The following is a 16,766-nucleotide window of genomic DNA, read 5'->3' as shown; positions in this document are numbered from 1 at the left end:
GGAGGAGCGAGCAGGCCACACCGTTCCTGCAGTATCTTAAGCTTCCTAGAAAACATCAACATCTGTGAAATCAAGCGTTATCGTTCTCCCATTAGGGATCCTCCTTGATATCGGCCTCTTACCACAATGTTTGGGTTCGAAAATCGTGTTCCACATGTCCTCCAGATGTGAATCACTCTCCAAACCAAACTGAGATTCATCTGTGAAAAGGACATTGGCCCACTGTTCGACTTTGCGGGTGGCATGTTGATAACTCCACGCTAGACATTCATTTCTGTGAAGTCGCATCATAAGTACACATACTGCAGGTCTCCGACAATAAATGCCACTCTGCTGAAGCAAGCAAACAACGTACAGACTGCAGGGGATACCGTGACAGTGCACAGCATCGTTGCCAACCTTTCAGCGTTACTGAAGGGAATTTTCATATATTTCGCTAAGGGATCGTACGTATCTGCAATGTACAATATAAAATCCGTTTTTGGGTGTCTGTCATAAACTTCTTGTTGCAGGTGACCTATCTGACGGCTTCCAGGAGCAACAAGAAAGTCATTTTCAATATTTCGTGTAATTATTGACTGAATTTAAAAATTTTACATGCTAACATAATCAACTCATTAAGAGTAAGTTAAGTTTAACATGATAAAATAAATATTACAATTAGGAAGTAAGTATTTGTCTTGAAGCTGATGACGCTTAAATATTCCAGATTTGTTCATCCATTACTCGAAAATGAAAACATTTAGAGACTTCAAACAAACTTCACATGTAACTTCAAATGTTTAGGTAACTTCTTCTCGCTAACAGCCCCCACAAAATGAGGGAAGAAAACAGTTTATCGCCTACAGTATCTTCACTGCTCATGTGGTGAAACTTCAGCATCTGCCATGCCGTTTTAATTTTTTACTTCTTTAACACCAACGCTAGTCGCTTAACACTTTGCACTCGGTATATATATATATATATATCACTGAATACCTGCAAAATTATATCACTGTGCGCCACATAGTTGAGGGGGCTACGATGTGGTAGGCACTTAGACGTTTGAAAAACTAGCCTCTGCTTACATTGACATGCAATAAAACATCAGGCGTGAGGTTTTAATTTATCAGGTCTTTACTGCTAATGCTATTCATAACACATTTTGTATATAGTATCTACACAATCACTGAATGTACCTGCAACATAACATCATTGTACAGCAAATACTTCAGGACAAATGACGTCAGAAATAATGAAATTTGTGAGAAACTCGCTTCTCCTTAAAATGGAGCGAAAATTACCTATCCAGTTATCATCCAGTCATTCAAAGTGAAAGCACTTAGCAATTTCCAAAAAACTTTCAGCATAATTTCAATCTTATTCCAACCTTTTTCTCACTTACATGCTTATGGTCAAGAATAACGGAATAGAGCGTTATTATGATTGTTACAGTGCACTGAGAAGTCATGGCTCGTCTCGTCTGTGGCTTTATACTGGTACCACATAAAAATAGACATGTTCAATTATTCCATGTTAACGTCTCCACATTTTAATGCTGTTCACTTTTAATTTTTTTATGTATACAATTAATAAAATCATATAAATTTTTTTCCTTGTTTGCTTACCTTGGAAGAAGACTTAAAATCACATAAGCATCATCTTCCTCTTCTGGAGGGTCAGGAATAAACGAACTCTAAGCAGATAACCCCGCACATAACAGAGTTTTCTTCATGCTACTGAGCATATTTTCCTTAGAAACAAAATTTTTGCATGAGGCTGCTGCTGCTCACACACTGGCTGGCAAGCAAACATCCATTCACTGTGGAAGTAAATAGCCTATTCCCATTTTCCACTTTTGCAACATTCTTCCAACGAAAAATTCTTTTCCAGTCAGCATTCTAATGTGGAAGGGATAAACACGAGAGTCCGAACTCTTGTAGGGCTGGGAAATCTCTCTTGCCAAATAAAGTTTTCATGCTGAATATGTTACCCCAAGATATCCACTTCTGTACAGTTCTTATAATTTTTGTCTATTTTTTCAATAGGAAGTTTTCTCCAGTCATCATAGATTTGTTATAGATGCTTGTTATCATCTACAGAGACTATTCTTTGAAATTTTGACATAAGAGGTAAAAGGAAGGGAGTTGTCTTCCTTTCTTTGTTTTACCCTCTAGTACCTTCGGTTACATATATGTAACGTCAGTTTTATATGGGTTTTACTGGCGTTTAGCCAATGCTGGTTCAAGAAATTCCCACTGTTACACATTTTTACAAGCTATGCAGCGAATTCTCTGAGGAATAATTGGAACTACTGTAGAACTATAATATTTGCCATGTCTGTAACTTCTTAGGCCGAAGTTTGTTGCTGTAATGTTGCGCAAGGTATGTTGTATCCTCTATTTGTGTGGATAAAATGTCTTTAATTAGTATATATTAAATATTTTCCCTTTAAATAAGTACCAGTGGACCAGTTATTTGTATTATTTTGGTTCTGCATATTGAAATACCCTAGGAAGGTTGAAATGAACTCATGTAACGTATGTGTAACTGAGGATTTTTAGGGATTTGTTTATGAATGTTTGTATTGTGATATTTAGGTATTTTATTTCATTTCCAGTTAACGATTGATGACATTCTTGAGGTTGTAAATAATCCCGGTGAAAGTGATTTTTCTGAACTTGGTGATGAGGATGATGATGAAATTCCGACTAATGGTAGCACATATCATGACGGTAGAGAAACTTCTACTCCAGAGATGTTGCAAGAGTCAGCTGTTATCGATTCAGTAAATCCTGAGTATGTTCCAGAAGATACAGAGTTGTGGAAGCTCGATGATGACTTTACTCCAGAAATTCATCCATTTGTGCAGTTTCCAGAAGACGAACATGAAGAAGAGCTCACCCCTTTGCAGTACTTCAGATCTTTTGTGACATGTGAAATGCAGGAACTCTGTATTCAACAAACTAATATTTATGGTATTCAGAAACTGGGCACAACTATTGACGTTACCCTAGCTGAGATGGAGCAGCTTTTAGGTATTTATTTGTGTATGGACTTGGCTCAAAGCCACTTCCAGAAACTAGTATATTTGTTGCATTTCCAGGGCATACAGAAAGAAGATAAGCTACAGAAAATTCTACCTTGGGTTGCTTTGTTTTCACAAACATGCCTGAGAAAACTGCCTGAGCAGAATCAGTATGCTGACGAAATAATGATCCCTTTCTAAGGATGCAGTAGTCTTCAACAGTATATACAAAAGAAGTCAACACAGTTGGGATTCAAAATGTGGGCTAAAGCTCGTTCCTCAGGGTATTTGTATGATTTTGACGTTTACCAAAGTGCAGCTTCTAAGGCAACAAGGCATGTCACGGGAAAAGGTCTTGGTTACAATGTTGTGATGAAGCTAACTGCAGCAGTGGAAGAAAATCCCTTTTTTAGGGTTTACGCAGACAATTTCTTCACATCGTAACTTGGTGCTGTGAGCCTACTGAAGAGGGGTATTTATTATATAGACACAATAAGAGATGGAAGATTCAATCAATGTACTCTTACTGATGAAAAGCAGATGAAAGCGGAAGTATGTGGTACTACAGCTTCACAAGTTACTGCAATGGGCAAGTTCATCATTGTGAAATGGTATGATAACAAATGTGTTACATTGGTATTTTCCCTAACAGGTACAGAGGCAAAGGACATAACAAAAAGATGCGATAGAACTAAGAAAGATCATATTTTCATCTCTAGGCCATCCATTGTCCAAATGTACAAGTAATATGGGAGGAGCAGGTCTTCATGATACCTTGACATCGCTATACAAATTCCCCTAAAATCCAGAAGATGATATTTTTATACCTTCTGGCACAAATAGAAATAGCTGTTGTCAATAGCTGGCTGAAATATAGAGAAGACTGCAAGGACCTGTCAGAAAAGCATTTTTCTCTCAGACAGTTTCAAGCTAATCTTGCAAATGCATTGATATCTGATAGACAAAGGATACTCAAGAGGGGATGTCCAAGTACTGAAGATATGTCCAAAAAAGTCAAGAAACCTGCTACTACAGTAACTCCAGTGCTGCAATGACAAATGGTCAAAAATGACCACTTTCCTAGGTGCAATAACGCGAAAGGAACGGGCAAAATTTGCATGAAACAGAATAGTTTTGTTTGGTGCTTAAAATGCAAAGTTTTTCTGTGCCTCAACAAAGACAGAAACCCGCTTCAGAAGATTCCACTACTAAAAGAAATGTATGTAAATACGTTTATTGTTACATTATTGACAAGCTTTTGTAATAAACTGATTCAGAACGCAAAACTGTAATTATACATTTACCTTACCCATGCCAATACTATCACCTTGAATCCCAATGTTACATATTTGTAATTCATCGGAGAAAAAGGACTCAAAACGAAAACAAGCTAAAAGTTGTACATTTGTCCTCCCAAAATACTGGTAACTGTAAATAATACTCTGCTAAGAACAACCTACAAGTAATATTAATTGTTATGAATCCCAGAGGTTTAATAGAGCACTCTTAAGCGTCAAAACTGCAAACAATGACAATAAATCATCATCAAAGTTACATCTCTTTTCCAGTTATGAACATTCTGTATGCATCAAAGTCTTTCACGGCATCCTGTTCATTATATGTTTCTTGTTTCTGGGTGCCTTCAAAACTTCAACTCCTAAATTCATTTTTCTGTCAGGAAGAAACTTCGACCTGTTGCTGAGGTCATTGTCAGTCAACTTACTAGTTATGACATACTGCTGGTCCATTTAGCAAAGTGAAACTTCCTTGTAGCCTTCTACGATATTTCCATTTAAGTCAATAATAACAACTTTACCACACCGGAAATGCTTATTTACATCTGTGAATTTCAGTAAAATATAAGCCAAAAATGAATAAAATAATTTAAAAAGAAAATCATTGAGAGATCGCTGATTACCTTCTGTGGCAATCAGCCTCTCCCTAGGTTATTTAGAATCAAACTAGATATGTAAGGCATTTCGCTGTTTTAAAATTCTCATTGCAACGGCCAACAAAGATAGCCATCTAGTCTCTGATTGATGCAACGGTTTGTGCATTTTTTATCTAAAAACTTCTGAAACTCATGCAACTGTGCCTCTTTCTTAGCATTAGCTTTAAAATAGTTATGAATGTTCCTAGCTAGGTTTTCACATCGTCTGGGAGCACATTTACAAACTTCACTGGCACATTTGTGAAGTGAGGAGAATCACAACCATCAGAAGCAGATCCTATAACACTCCTTTCAGAAACATTGGACTCAGAGAATGAAAGTATTGGATTAGAATAAAGGTTTTTACTTGTTTCACCTTCGTTTGCCTTATCATATTCAGCCTTCTTAAAAATTTCACAATGATTAAAAAATTTACTTCTAATTTTGTTTCTTTATCAAAGTATCTAACCATGACATATGACATTTTAACAGATCCTATGTTTGTTGACTCATGAGCAAAAAAAATAATTTTGTCTCAGTTTTTTGCGATGCACATGTGTAGCGTGAGCGGTTTTGGAATCAGATAAACAACTCTTAACCACACCCTCCAAGTGATTTACAACAGTGAAAGGCCACCACATGATCTACAAAAGTGAAGGGAAGATAGTGTTCTGCCACGAATCCTGTCTATTTAATTTTAGTAATGTGAGCCTGATTATTTCAGTTGCAGAATTCCACAAATGTATTCAAAATTGTTGACCTTTACATGACGTAACCTTCACTTTTTTGACATAAAAAGATCACAGCAAGACATTCTCTTTCTGTAGTTTTCTTATGATCGGCTTCATCTCCCTCGATCTGCCAGTATTACGAGTACATGTCAATGGTTGAGAAGAGCTTAGCCCCCTTCAGACAATCTAGTGTATCGTCAGTTCATGGAAGGGGGTAAACGTCCTTTTTAGTTACCTTATTAAGTTTCGTGTAATCAACACAAAAGCGCCAACAGCCATGCTTCTTTCTGACGAGAACCACTGGTGACGACCATGGGCGCTGTGAAGGCTGAATGATGACATTCTTCACCTCTTCTAGGAAACAGCCTTTTAGCCTACTTTCCTTCTAACCTTAATTTTCTCTACCTTGTCGCGAATTATTCGACGTTCCGTTGCTGACATACGGTATGCTATCTGGCTTATTGGTTGATGGGTCTCCAGTGCTATTCCAGTGCTACACTGTCGATTTGTCAAATTTGCTCTTCACCTGTGGTTTGAAGCATTCAGAAAACTCTTGAAGAATGACAAGTAGGTTCCTCTGTTGATCTTTAGTGAGATCTGGTGATAGTCGAGCTGATCTTGTCTCGTAGTGATAGCGCCAATTTGGCCACAGACTCGGCATGGGAGGTTTCTATGATGCTCAGCGGTTCGGCAGTTAACAGCTCAGCATTTACTACACACATGCGTCTGGGAAGGATCTGCGGTTCTCAGCGACAGTTAACTATCCACAATTCGCCGAATCCGTTCTTAAACGAGACGACAGAGGCTAGGATAACCAAGTTATTCTTCAGTGGTATGCTTCTCTTAGATTCTACTACAAGAGCCATGGAATGATGTATGGCATGACACATGACAGTTACCTTTCTAACGCTGACTGCTATCCAGCACACATAGTCTCCACACACTCGGATGTGCATCTCCCTGTCCACCGTATCTCATCTCGCCTAGCATAATCTTCGAGGGACAACAGTCTTTAATTGCCTAAGAAGCTTTCAAAAAGTCCCATCCGAGAATGACGTCCTGACTACACTTTTGTAAGGTGATGAATTCTAAGCGCTGTGTATGGCCACTTACATCCACACGAATGACACATCCCCCTGTAAGTTTTACATATTTCCCATTAGCCACCTTCAGCAGAAATGTTTTGCTGTCGAGAAATATGCTTTTCTGCAGCTGGCGACGGTACTTCCTCGAAACGACTGAATATGATGCTCCAGAGTCCACAAGAGCTTGGGTTGGTTGGACATCCATGAGGATTTCGACGTAGTTTCCTGTCATTTTTGTAGTGAGCGACGGCGGAGGATTTTTCTCTTCGGCAGACTCACCTCCAGGGAAGGTCGCACCCTTTAGTTTTACAGGTTGCGGCCGCTAGGTGATTGGCTGGAGCTTCTAAACGGCGATGGCAAACTAGACCGGCGTGTTGTGGAGCGTCCTCTCCAGCGGCTAGCTTGAGGCGATGGTGACCTACGGTGTCGTGCACCAACACCTTCTTGTTCGACTTTGCCTTCCGGGAGTTGGCGTCGGATAAGATTGGTCTGTTGGCTTCTGGCGCGGGTGTCATGAAATATCCGCAGCCTTTCTCGACAATAGCGCACCACATGTCTTGGTCGTCCGCAGTGGAAAAATATTGGTTGGTTATCCTGGGTCCTCCAGACGTCAGTCTTCTTTGGTACCCAAATAGATTCCTCATGTGCTTTGTAGGAACGTAACTCCGTCTGGATCACGAATTTTTCACCGTTTTAAAGGGAAATGACGGACGAGAGATAGGGTTCAATGTCTGTTCCACTTCCTCCCTTATGACTTCTTGAAGCGCCTCAGTTTTTTGCAGCCGTGCAATCCAAGTGCCTTCTGAACTTCCTCTCTCACTATCTGACGAAGAAAACTAGTGAAATCAGTTCCTTCCTCTATCACAGACATGGATATGACGTTTGGAAGCCGTTCATACCTCTTGCGTGTAATTATTTTTTTACGCATTGTCTCGATATACTGTCACCATTTTGTGAGGTCGTCTGCTGTCAAAACCACCTCCAGGATTAGGGCTTGATACATGTCCTCGGCAACACGCTTTGTGAGATGTGCAATACTATCTTCAAATAGTTCAACTGGCTCTGAGCACTATGAGACTTAACATATGAGGTCATCAGTCCCCTAGAACTTAGAACTACTTAAACCTAATTAACCTAAAGACAGCACACACATCCATGCCTGAGGCAAGATTCGAACCTGTGACTGGAGAAGTCCCGTGGTTCCAGACTGAAGCGCCTAGAACCACTTGGGCACTACGGCCGGCCCTTATCTTCTTCCTTTATTCTAGGATCTACTACATTACACAGCTCCAAGATGTCTTGGATGTAGGATGCTGTAGTTTCTCCTGAATGCTGTGTCTTGCACTTTAATTTACTTTCAGCATTGCACTTCCGTCGTTGTGTGTTGCTGAAATACTTGCAAAGTTCCACCTGGAATACTTCCCAGCTTATGAACTTCTCCTCATTATTCTCATACCATTGCTTGGCAATGCCCTTCAATTAGAAAAATTCTTTAGCCAAACACACAATGTCATCCCATGTGTTAAATTTGGTTATATGCTCATATACCTTCAGCCACTTGTTTGGATCATGTCCATTGTCACCAGAGATCCCGGAAGGATGTCTCATGTGGTGGTACACAGTTGCTGTCATCATAACATCTTCTTCTTCTTCTGTCTCTGATAGACTGCGACCTGTTGAATATGGCTTGAACTCACATTTCTCGCCACGTAAACAGTGGCTCTGTTGTGGAGCCACTGTGTCGTCGATAATGTGCATTCTCACAGGTTCCAATACCCAGTGCCTTCACTGGGATAATGTCACGTAGAAGAAGGTGTAATTAGATGAATAATGAACACTAACTCACAGGTTTATTCAGCACTTGCACATAGAAGAGTGCGGAGTGAACCGGCTCTGGCCAGAACACATATGCTATATATATATATATATATATATATATATATATATATATATATATATATATATACAGAACATTCCAGTACAATGATTCTTAACATTTGTGGATACATCTAGACTCTACTCGGACCGAATATCGAAATTTAAATTTTACAGTTCAGATGTGTTTTGAATTCAAGCCCCCCTATGCAACAATCTAGGATTACAAACACTATACCACAGTGACTGCACTACACAGCTTCTCCTGTGACAACATGATTTACAAGGTTAATCATTCCTCCGAAATATTATTTTTGTAGTACTTTCACACTCAGAATTTGCAGACTGACAGGTGTGAATGATGAGTTAGGACTTCAGCTTTGCAGAATTACAATAGAAGGTCTGCTAAGCACTTGACCCATGTAGACAACAATGTTCTGACTTATACAGTGTACAAGTTCAGAGTTTGGACCATCACGATTTTCTCTCATACCATACCAGGGTGTTCTATTTAGTTTGACATGAAAAAGCTAACAAGTCAAATTCACTTAAAACATGAGAGGGAAGTTCAAACAGATTAGAATCTCAGTCATTTCACAGCAAATGAATAATATTTATGTTGAATACATTCCTTTTGTGGACTCATGCCACAATTATCCATATTTTGTAAGTGAAAATGTGCCTACTGAGAACTAAAAAACTCAACAATTTTAAATAGTAAGAACTAGTGCATGAATTCTGTATGTTAAATTAGTGAAAATATGAAATAAATTGTGTTGTGATTAACAAGTACTGTGAAAGGTTATCATCATTAATGAGAGAGAGAGAGAGAGAGAGAGAGAGAGAGAGAGAGAGAGAGAACAAAAATAAAAGTTATACTGTAGTCACAAAGTAAGTAACAGAAATAATTAGGACATTGTTATTGATGTACATTGCATGAAAACTGATATTTCACATACTAATTTTTTCAGAAACATCATCAAGACTTGTGGAGTTAAATTTTTGTGAAAGTACAGAAATTCCATTTGTAAATTCAATTATGTTCAATTTAAATGATATGTAATGTGGCTTTATAATGTTGGAACTTATATGAGCAGCAACAGTGGCAGCTGATTCAAGTTAGTATTGTAGCAGTACTGCAACTGATAGTATTGTGTTAATATTGCTTCAGTTTTAGAGTCAGTGAGGCATTAGTGTTATGAAATATTTGGGGCACTAAATCCATGTTAATTTTGTATGTGTTCTGATGCAGTAAGCTTATTTTAAAATTACTCTCTGTATTGTGACTATGTTATTTTTTGGCGAACTCACAAATTGCCTGAGATTATGTGAAGTTTAACCCAGATGGTATTTCAAGTGGAGGAACTGAATTAAACCCTCCTCACTTCAGTCATATCTTTGACAGTCAGCTAATTGGATATTTAAAATGTAGCCAAAAAAATTCATTACGTTTAAAAGGAACCTAGCAAATTCTGTAGCCTTGGCAGTTGGCACAGTGTTGGTGACAGCATAGTGAGTGAGGAAACTAGTGCTGACTATTATTTGATTATTTCCTGTTTATCATCTGTTTGTCAACTTCTCCAAGAGGATGAAATGTATCAGTGCTGTACACTTACTTAATTAGCAGTTTATGAAATTTTATTTCACCTCAAACAGTTCAAAACAAGGCTGCAAGCTATTAAATTTTCTAACTGTATAACAGGGCACATATAACTTTTTCCATACTTAGCTTTATACCAGCAACAGCTGCAACTGCATGCCGCAGAATGTAAATACACTACTGAGGCGTGAGGCTTGGATGAACGACATAAGCACACTCACCAAATGTAAGAATATAACACTGTGTAACGGGAAATGGAATGACAGAATACTAGTTCCAGTGATGGCTGTTGATTTAGCCATAAACAGTTCTAATACTCAATCTTGATTTTTCATACTATCTGTGGCTCAGCTGATTGTTGAAATATTTTTTGGGGTATAAATTTTTAGGAGACCCAGGTTTGTACAGTATCAGTGAAGATATTAATTTGCAGGTGAAAATCGTCATAGTTTATAAGCCTAAACCAGCCCTTCCACTCATGGTTCTAGGCGCTCAGTCCGGAACCGCGCGACTGCTACGGTCGCAGGTTCGAATCCTGCCTCGGGCATGAATGTGTGTGATGTCTTTCGGTTAGTTAGATTTAAGTAGTTCTAAGTTCTAGGGGACTGAGGACCTAAGATGTTAAGTCCCATAGTGCTCAGAGCCATTTGAACCATTTTTGAACCAGCCCTTCCAACATAAATGAAAAGAATGCGTTGTTTTTTGTAATTGAAGAATTATAGAAAATTAACGTTAATGTTACGCAGGGTGATTACAGAGATCACTCCAACAGATATAGCTCCACTCCATCTTACATGAAACTTAGTCCAAGACTTGACTCGACATGGCTGATCTCTCTCCATGACAGCCCAAATACTTCGACGCACACACACAGACACACAGACACACACACACACACACACACACACACACACACACACACACACACACACCTATGCCCTACATGGTGCCCACTAGACTAACAGTGCTAATGATTTTATTTTCAGCACGTTACCTGGTTGTGGTGGGGGTAGTGTTGGGTGGGGCAGGTAGAGAGATAGGGATGCAGGAAGCATGGGGAAGGAGTAGAGGGGCTAGTGACTTGGAGGAAGGTGGGCAGTTTGCTGGCTCAGGAAGAAAGGTGGCAAGCACATGGGTTGGCAAGATTGTAGCGGCCAGTGTGAAGCAACACAAGCTGAAGGTGACCTAATCCCAACATTTAACATTGACTCTTCCAGATCATACCACCATCGAGCTGGGACCCTCCCTGCTTTTCATCCCTAGTCAGCTTCCAGGAGTTCTTTACCTCCAATTAAGCCTCACCATCATGCTACAGGACCCTTCCTAAGAACACTAACCTTTCAGCAGAAGAAAAGACAGTCATACACATTCTGAAAACAGATACAGACCTAATCATCTTCCCTGCACACAAAGGTTCCACCACTGCTGTGATTAGTCATAGTGTCTACCTCATGGATGGTTTCTGACAACTGCCTGACTCCTCCACCTACAAGCTCTGCCAGACTGATCCCATCCTCGAAGTCCAACATAACCTCCAACCGCTACCAAAATCCGTAGGTCCTTCTCAGGATCTCTCATTGAGTCTATTTCCCTCCTAACCCAAACAACAGTATGCACACTGGCATTCCACACGCTCCACAAATTCCGCAAAGCAACAATTATGGTCGCTACACTGTGACTAGCTGTTGTGATTAAACTGAACGAATTTCTGTTCTTGTTTACTGACACCTCCAATCAATAACTCAAAACCTACTCCCCAAAAATTAAAGTGGCTAATCACTTCCTTCACCAGCCTGCTGAAATTCCCAGCCCCCCCTAACCCACTGGATCCTTGCTCATCACTGTTCATGGCGCTTCCCTGTGCACTAACGTCCGTCATGTCCAAGGCTTTGCTTATCTAACACTATCTCTCCCTTTCAATGTCTTTCAAACTCCATACACCTTGTTGTTGTATGTTAACAGGGGACCCAGAGATGACGGAGGGGCTCTGTCCTTGCCACAGCAGGAGTGGTCCACAACCCCACGATGACTACCGCAGTTCACTTCACCCCTCTGCAGCTCCACACCAAACCCAGGGTTATTGTACAGTTCGTCCATGGTGACCCCCCACCCCCCTCCCGGGGGAATGTCTCACACCAGACAAGTGTAAACCCTATGTTTGTGTGGTAGAGTAATGGTGGTGTATGCATATGTGGAGAACTTGTATTCGCAGCAATCGTTGACATTTTAAAGAAATCTCGTGTTAACGAACAAATCAAAAACGCTAACAGACTGCTTCTCAAAATAACAAAGTCCTAAAAAAGAGCTGATGTGCATAGCGACAATTTTTATGGGAAGTTCACAATTCGAAGAAGAAGAAAAGGCAGAATCTTTACAGTGTCAGCAACAAGAAAGTACAAAGGTAAATAGTGCAGCAAATTCACTACATGAAACTTTAACAGTTGTATACCAAAATGTTCAGGGGCTGCAAAGTAAATTAGGTGAAATAGGAGTTCTATTAACTGACTAAAAGACATTTACATACTATGCATAAGTGAGCACTGGGTAAAAGAAATGCAAGAGTCTAGCATAATTATTCCCAATTCTGAAATGATTAGCAAATTTTGTAGACTCAACCATAAAGGGGGTGGGACATGTATTTATGTTAGGGCAGGGGTAGAATCAAAAGAAATTAAAAGTAAACTAAAATGCATAGGAAAAGATTTTGAATACAGTATATGTGAGCTAACCAAATTAAAGTTTACTATTATGTGTTTGTACCGATCACCATTGGGCAACTTTGCCATTTTTATGGAAAATCTTGAGGGACTACTGAATGAACTTAAACATAATGTAACTGTTGTTGTTGATTTTAATGTTAACTTTAGGAATGATTGTAGTAAACAACAGCAACTGTGCAATCTGTTTTTGTGTCATAATATGATGGCAACTGTAAATGAAGTTACCAGATGTGGAAATATGTCTGATACTATAATAGATCAAGTATTTATAAACAAGGACAAGTGAGAATGTAACACTGAATAAATGACACTGGTTTCTCGAATCACATCAAATTGAGTTTAAATGTCACATCCTCCAAGGACCCTGTTATCAGTAAGAATTACAGAGAAAGGAGATATATAAATGATGATGGCATATGAATTTTTAATTACATTCTGGAAAATAACAACTGGGGTAGCGAATCAAGTGGTGATGCAAACACATAGTTTGACTCATTCCTTGAAAGCTACAAACACTGCTTCGATGTTGCCTTTCCTATAAAAAGAGCCAAAACTAAACATAAAGCCAAAACATGGGTTACACAGGGGATTAGAAAGTCATCAGACACTCTCAGAAAGTTAAATAAATCAGCCAGGAAGAATGTAGCACTGAAAGCACATGTCAAATGTTATAGAAGCCTGCACATGAAAGTAATAATTGCAAATACGAAGCTTGATAATGATTCATATATTGACAAAGGTAACAACAAAATGAAGTCAAGCCATAAATTTAATTAAAACTAAATGCAATTCCAATAGCAAGGTAAAAATCCCCATGAATGACATGACAATGTTCCTTTACCTAGTAACTGGATCAGAGGTACTAAATGCTATAAATAAGTTAAAAAATAAAATGTTATGTGGGTGTGATGGTATTTCTGACAAAGTCATGAAGCAAAGTGCAAGAAACATAGCCTCACATCTCACTGAAATTATAAATAAATCTTTTAAGCCAGGAGTATTTCCATCAAAACTTAAAATGTCAACTATAAAGCCACTTTACAAGAACAGAGATAAATATGATGTTAGTAACTTTAGACCTTTATCAATGTTATCAGGTTTCTTAAGAATAATAGAAAGGATAATGTATCATAGACAACAAATTTCTTATTAAGAATAGAATATTAGTTAATGTTCAAAATGGTTTCCATAAAAATAAATCAACTGAAACAGCTATCTTCAATTTTTGCAACTTGTTCTAAATTCCATAAATTAAAAGGAATTAAATTGTGGATTGTTTTTAGACTTATCAAAGGCCTTTGATGTAATCGACCATAAGTTACTGCTCAGGAAGTTATACGCCTATGGGATACGTGGAGTTGCCCACAAATGGTTTGAAACATATCTGTCGGACAGGTATCATAAGGTGGAGATAAGCCATGCAGATGGGACATATTCATCAAGATTCAAGAGAGTTTTGTACGGATTACCCCAGGGATCTGTATTAGGGCCATTACTGTTTTTAATATTTGTCAATGACCTACAAAGTCAACTATCTGAAGCATTGGCAGTACTATTTGCTGACGATACAAGTTTGTTTGTTAAAGCAAATAGTGTAGCTGACTTACAGGAAAAAGTCACATTAGCAACAGATGAAGCAGACAGATGGTTTAATGAAAACAAACTCACTGTGAATGCCAAAAAACCAACATGGATCAACTTCAGACATTTTACAAATAAAATAAAAACTAACCTTACAGTAGAACTGGGTAAGTGTAAGATTGAACAAGCATCATACACTAAATTCTTGGGAGTATGGTTTCATGAAGACATAAGATAGCAAAGCATCTAATAACATTGAACCAAAAATTAAGTCAAACATGTTCTATACTTAGAATGCTTAAAAGCTCATGTAATATTAAAACAGTGTTATGTGTTTATTTCTCATTCATCCACAGTTTATTAAGATATGGTGTACAGTTTTGGAGGAACAACAGTCTAAAAAACATTCATTTAGACTACAAAATAAGGCAGCCAGAATAATAAAAGGTATAGGATATAGATACACTTGTAGGCATGCTTCCAAAGAACTAAAACTCATTACACTACCATCCTTATACATATATGAAAGCAAATGTTTCTTAAAGGAACACGAGAAATTTTCTACATTAAAAAGAGAAATTCACAACTACGAAACGAGGAATATAAATGATTTCCACAGAGAAATTCATAAAACAGCTATGTATCACAAAAGTGTACTATACCAATCCAAAATCCTCTACAGTGCTCTCCCCAAAGAACTATAAATAATACCAAAACTGCATGTATTTAAAAGAGAATTACAAAAAAATGTTATTGAGCAATAGCTTTTACAGTATTGAAGTGTTTATTAATCATTGACAATAAAAGTGCCTGTTAATATTTCCCTGATATAATAAATATGTGTAATTGCTCATATTTAAATACTTGCTGTTTCTATGAAAGTGTGAAACAGTGTTAATATAAGAATGGAAATTATCTTTGATGTGAGAATCACTAGCTTTTTTTTGTACGTTTTTATCCTACATGTATATTTTTATGTTAATGTTCTTATAGTTCTAGTAAAATTGTAATGTCTAAATGACAAGTAAATTCAATTATAAATTTTCATGTACATGTATTTTAAATTGTAATGTTTATTGACAAGTCCTATGTCATTTTGATCATGTACTACAAGGACACTAATAAACTGAATTGAATTGAATTCACCTAGGCAGATGGAAAACTTCCTAAAAACCATCCACAGACTGACCGGCTCACCAGACCTTGACACAAGTCCACTGGGACGATTCGTGCTGGGGACCAGGTGCTCCTTCCTGCTCCAGAAATCTGTGCGTTAGACTGCTCAGCTAACCTGGTAGGCCCTATACACCTTACTAACTATATTCTGACCCACAACTATTTTCCTTTGAAGGAAGGTTACAAGAAAATCTGTAGCACAACCCTGGGCACCCGCATGGCACCATTGTATGCCAATCTGTTTATGGGCCACCTGAAAGAAATTTTCCTAGTCTCCCAAAACTACCATCCACTTCAAATGGTCCTCCTCTACTCAACACGTTACCTTCCTGGACATTGACCTCCACATCTCTTTTGGGTCCACCCACTTCTGTCCACATTAAACCTACTAAGTGCAAATGGCAGGGTGTGTGCAGAATAATGTTGCCAGTAGATGCACAGTCGGTAGGGCACGCATGGGGAGAAGCGGCGGTGGTGAGGAGTGCAGGCAGGCACTGTAGGGGAAATGCCAAATGCTGCAGGGAAACTACCATTCTAAACTAAAGCACACACTCATATTTTTTTTGTATATATTAAGCAGAGCCCCTCCACGTCCACATTTACAATATGAGCATTCCAAAAGATACACTGTCTCTTCTAATTTGGTTAGTATAAAAAAAATCCACTGAAAATGCAACAAAAGCAGGAATTTATTTTCACCTGGCTTTTAAACCATTTGTGACTCTCAGAGAAGCATTATAAATAGCGATTTTTGAGAACAACCTACAGTTCTTTTGTTGCCCTGTTAAAATTTGCTTCTTTTGCCAAAACACAGTGCAGTGTACAAAATGTCACCTCATTAAAATGTTGTGAAGGAGCTGTCGCGAGAGAATTTTGAAACAGCGGCTCACTAAGTTAGGAGCTGAGGAAAAGTTAAGGTCAATATTTTATCAATTAACATATCCTTGGTACAAAAATAAATTTGGGATGTCTTCACCTATGTTCGAAAATTCACAGCATTATTCATTTCAGAAGCTATCAGTGACACTTAAAAATTACATTCTTTCATCAAAAATAGATAA

This window comes from Schistocerca gregaria, chromosome X (assembly GCF_023897955.1).
Source record: "Schistocerca gregaria isolate iqSchGreg1 chromosome X, iqSchGreg1.2, whole genome shotgun sequence".
In the NCBI taxonomy this organism is placed as follows: Eukaryota; Metazoa; Arthropoda; class Insecta; order Orthoptera; family Acrididae; genus Schistocerca; species Schistocerca gregaria.
Note: the sequence above shows the minus strand (reverse complement) of the source record.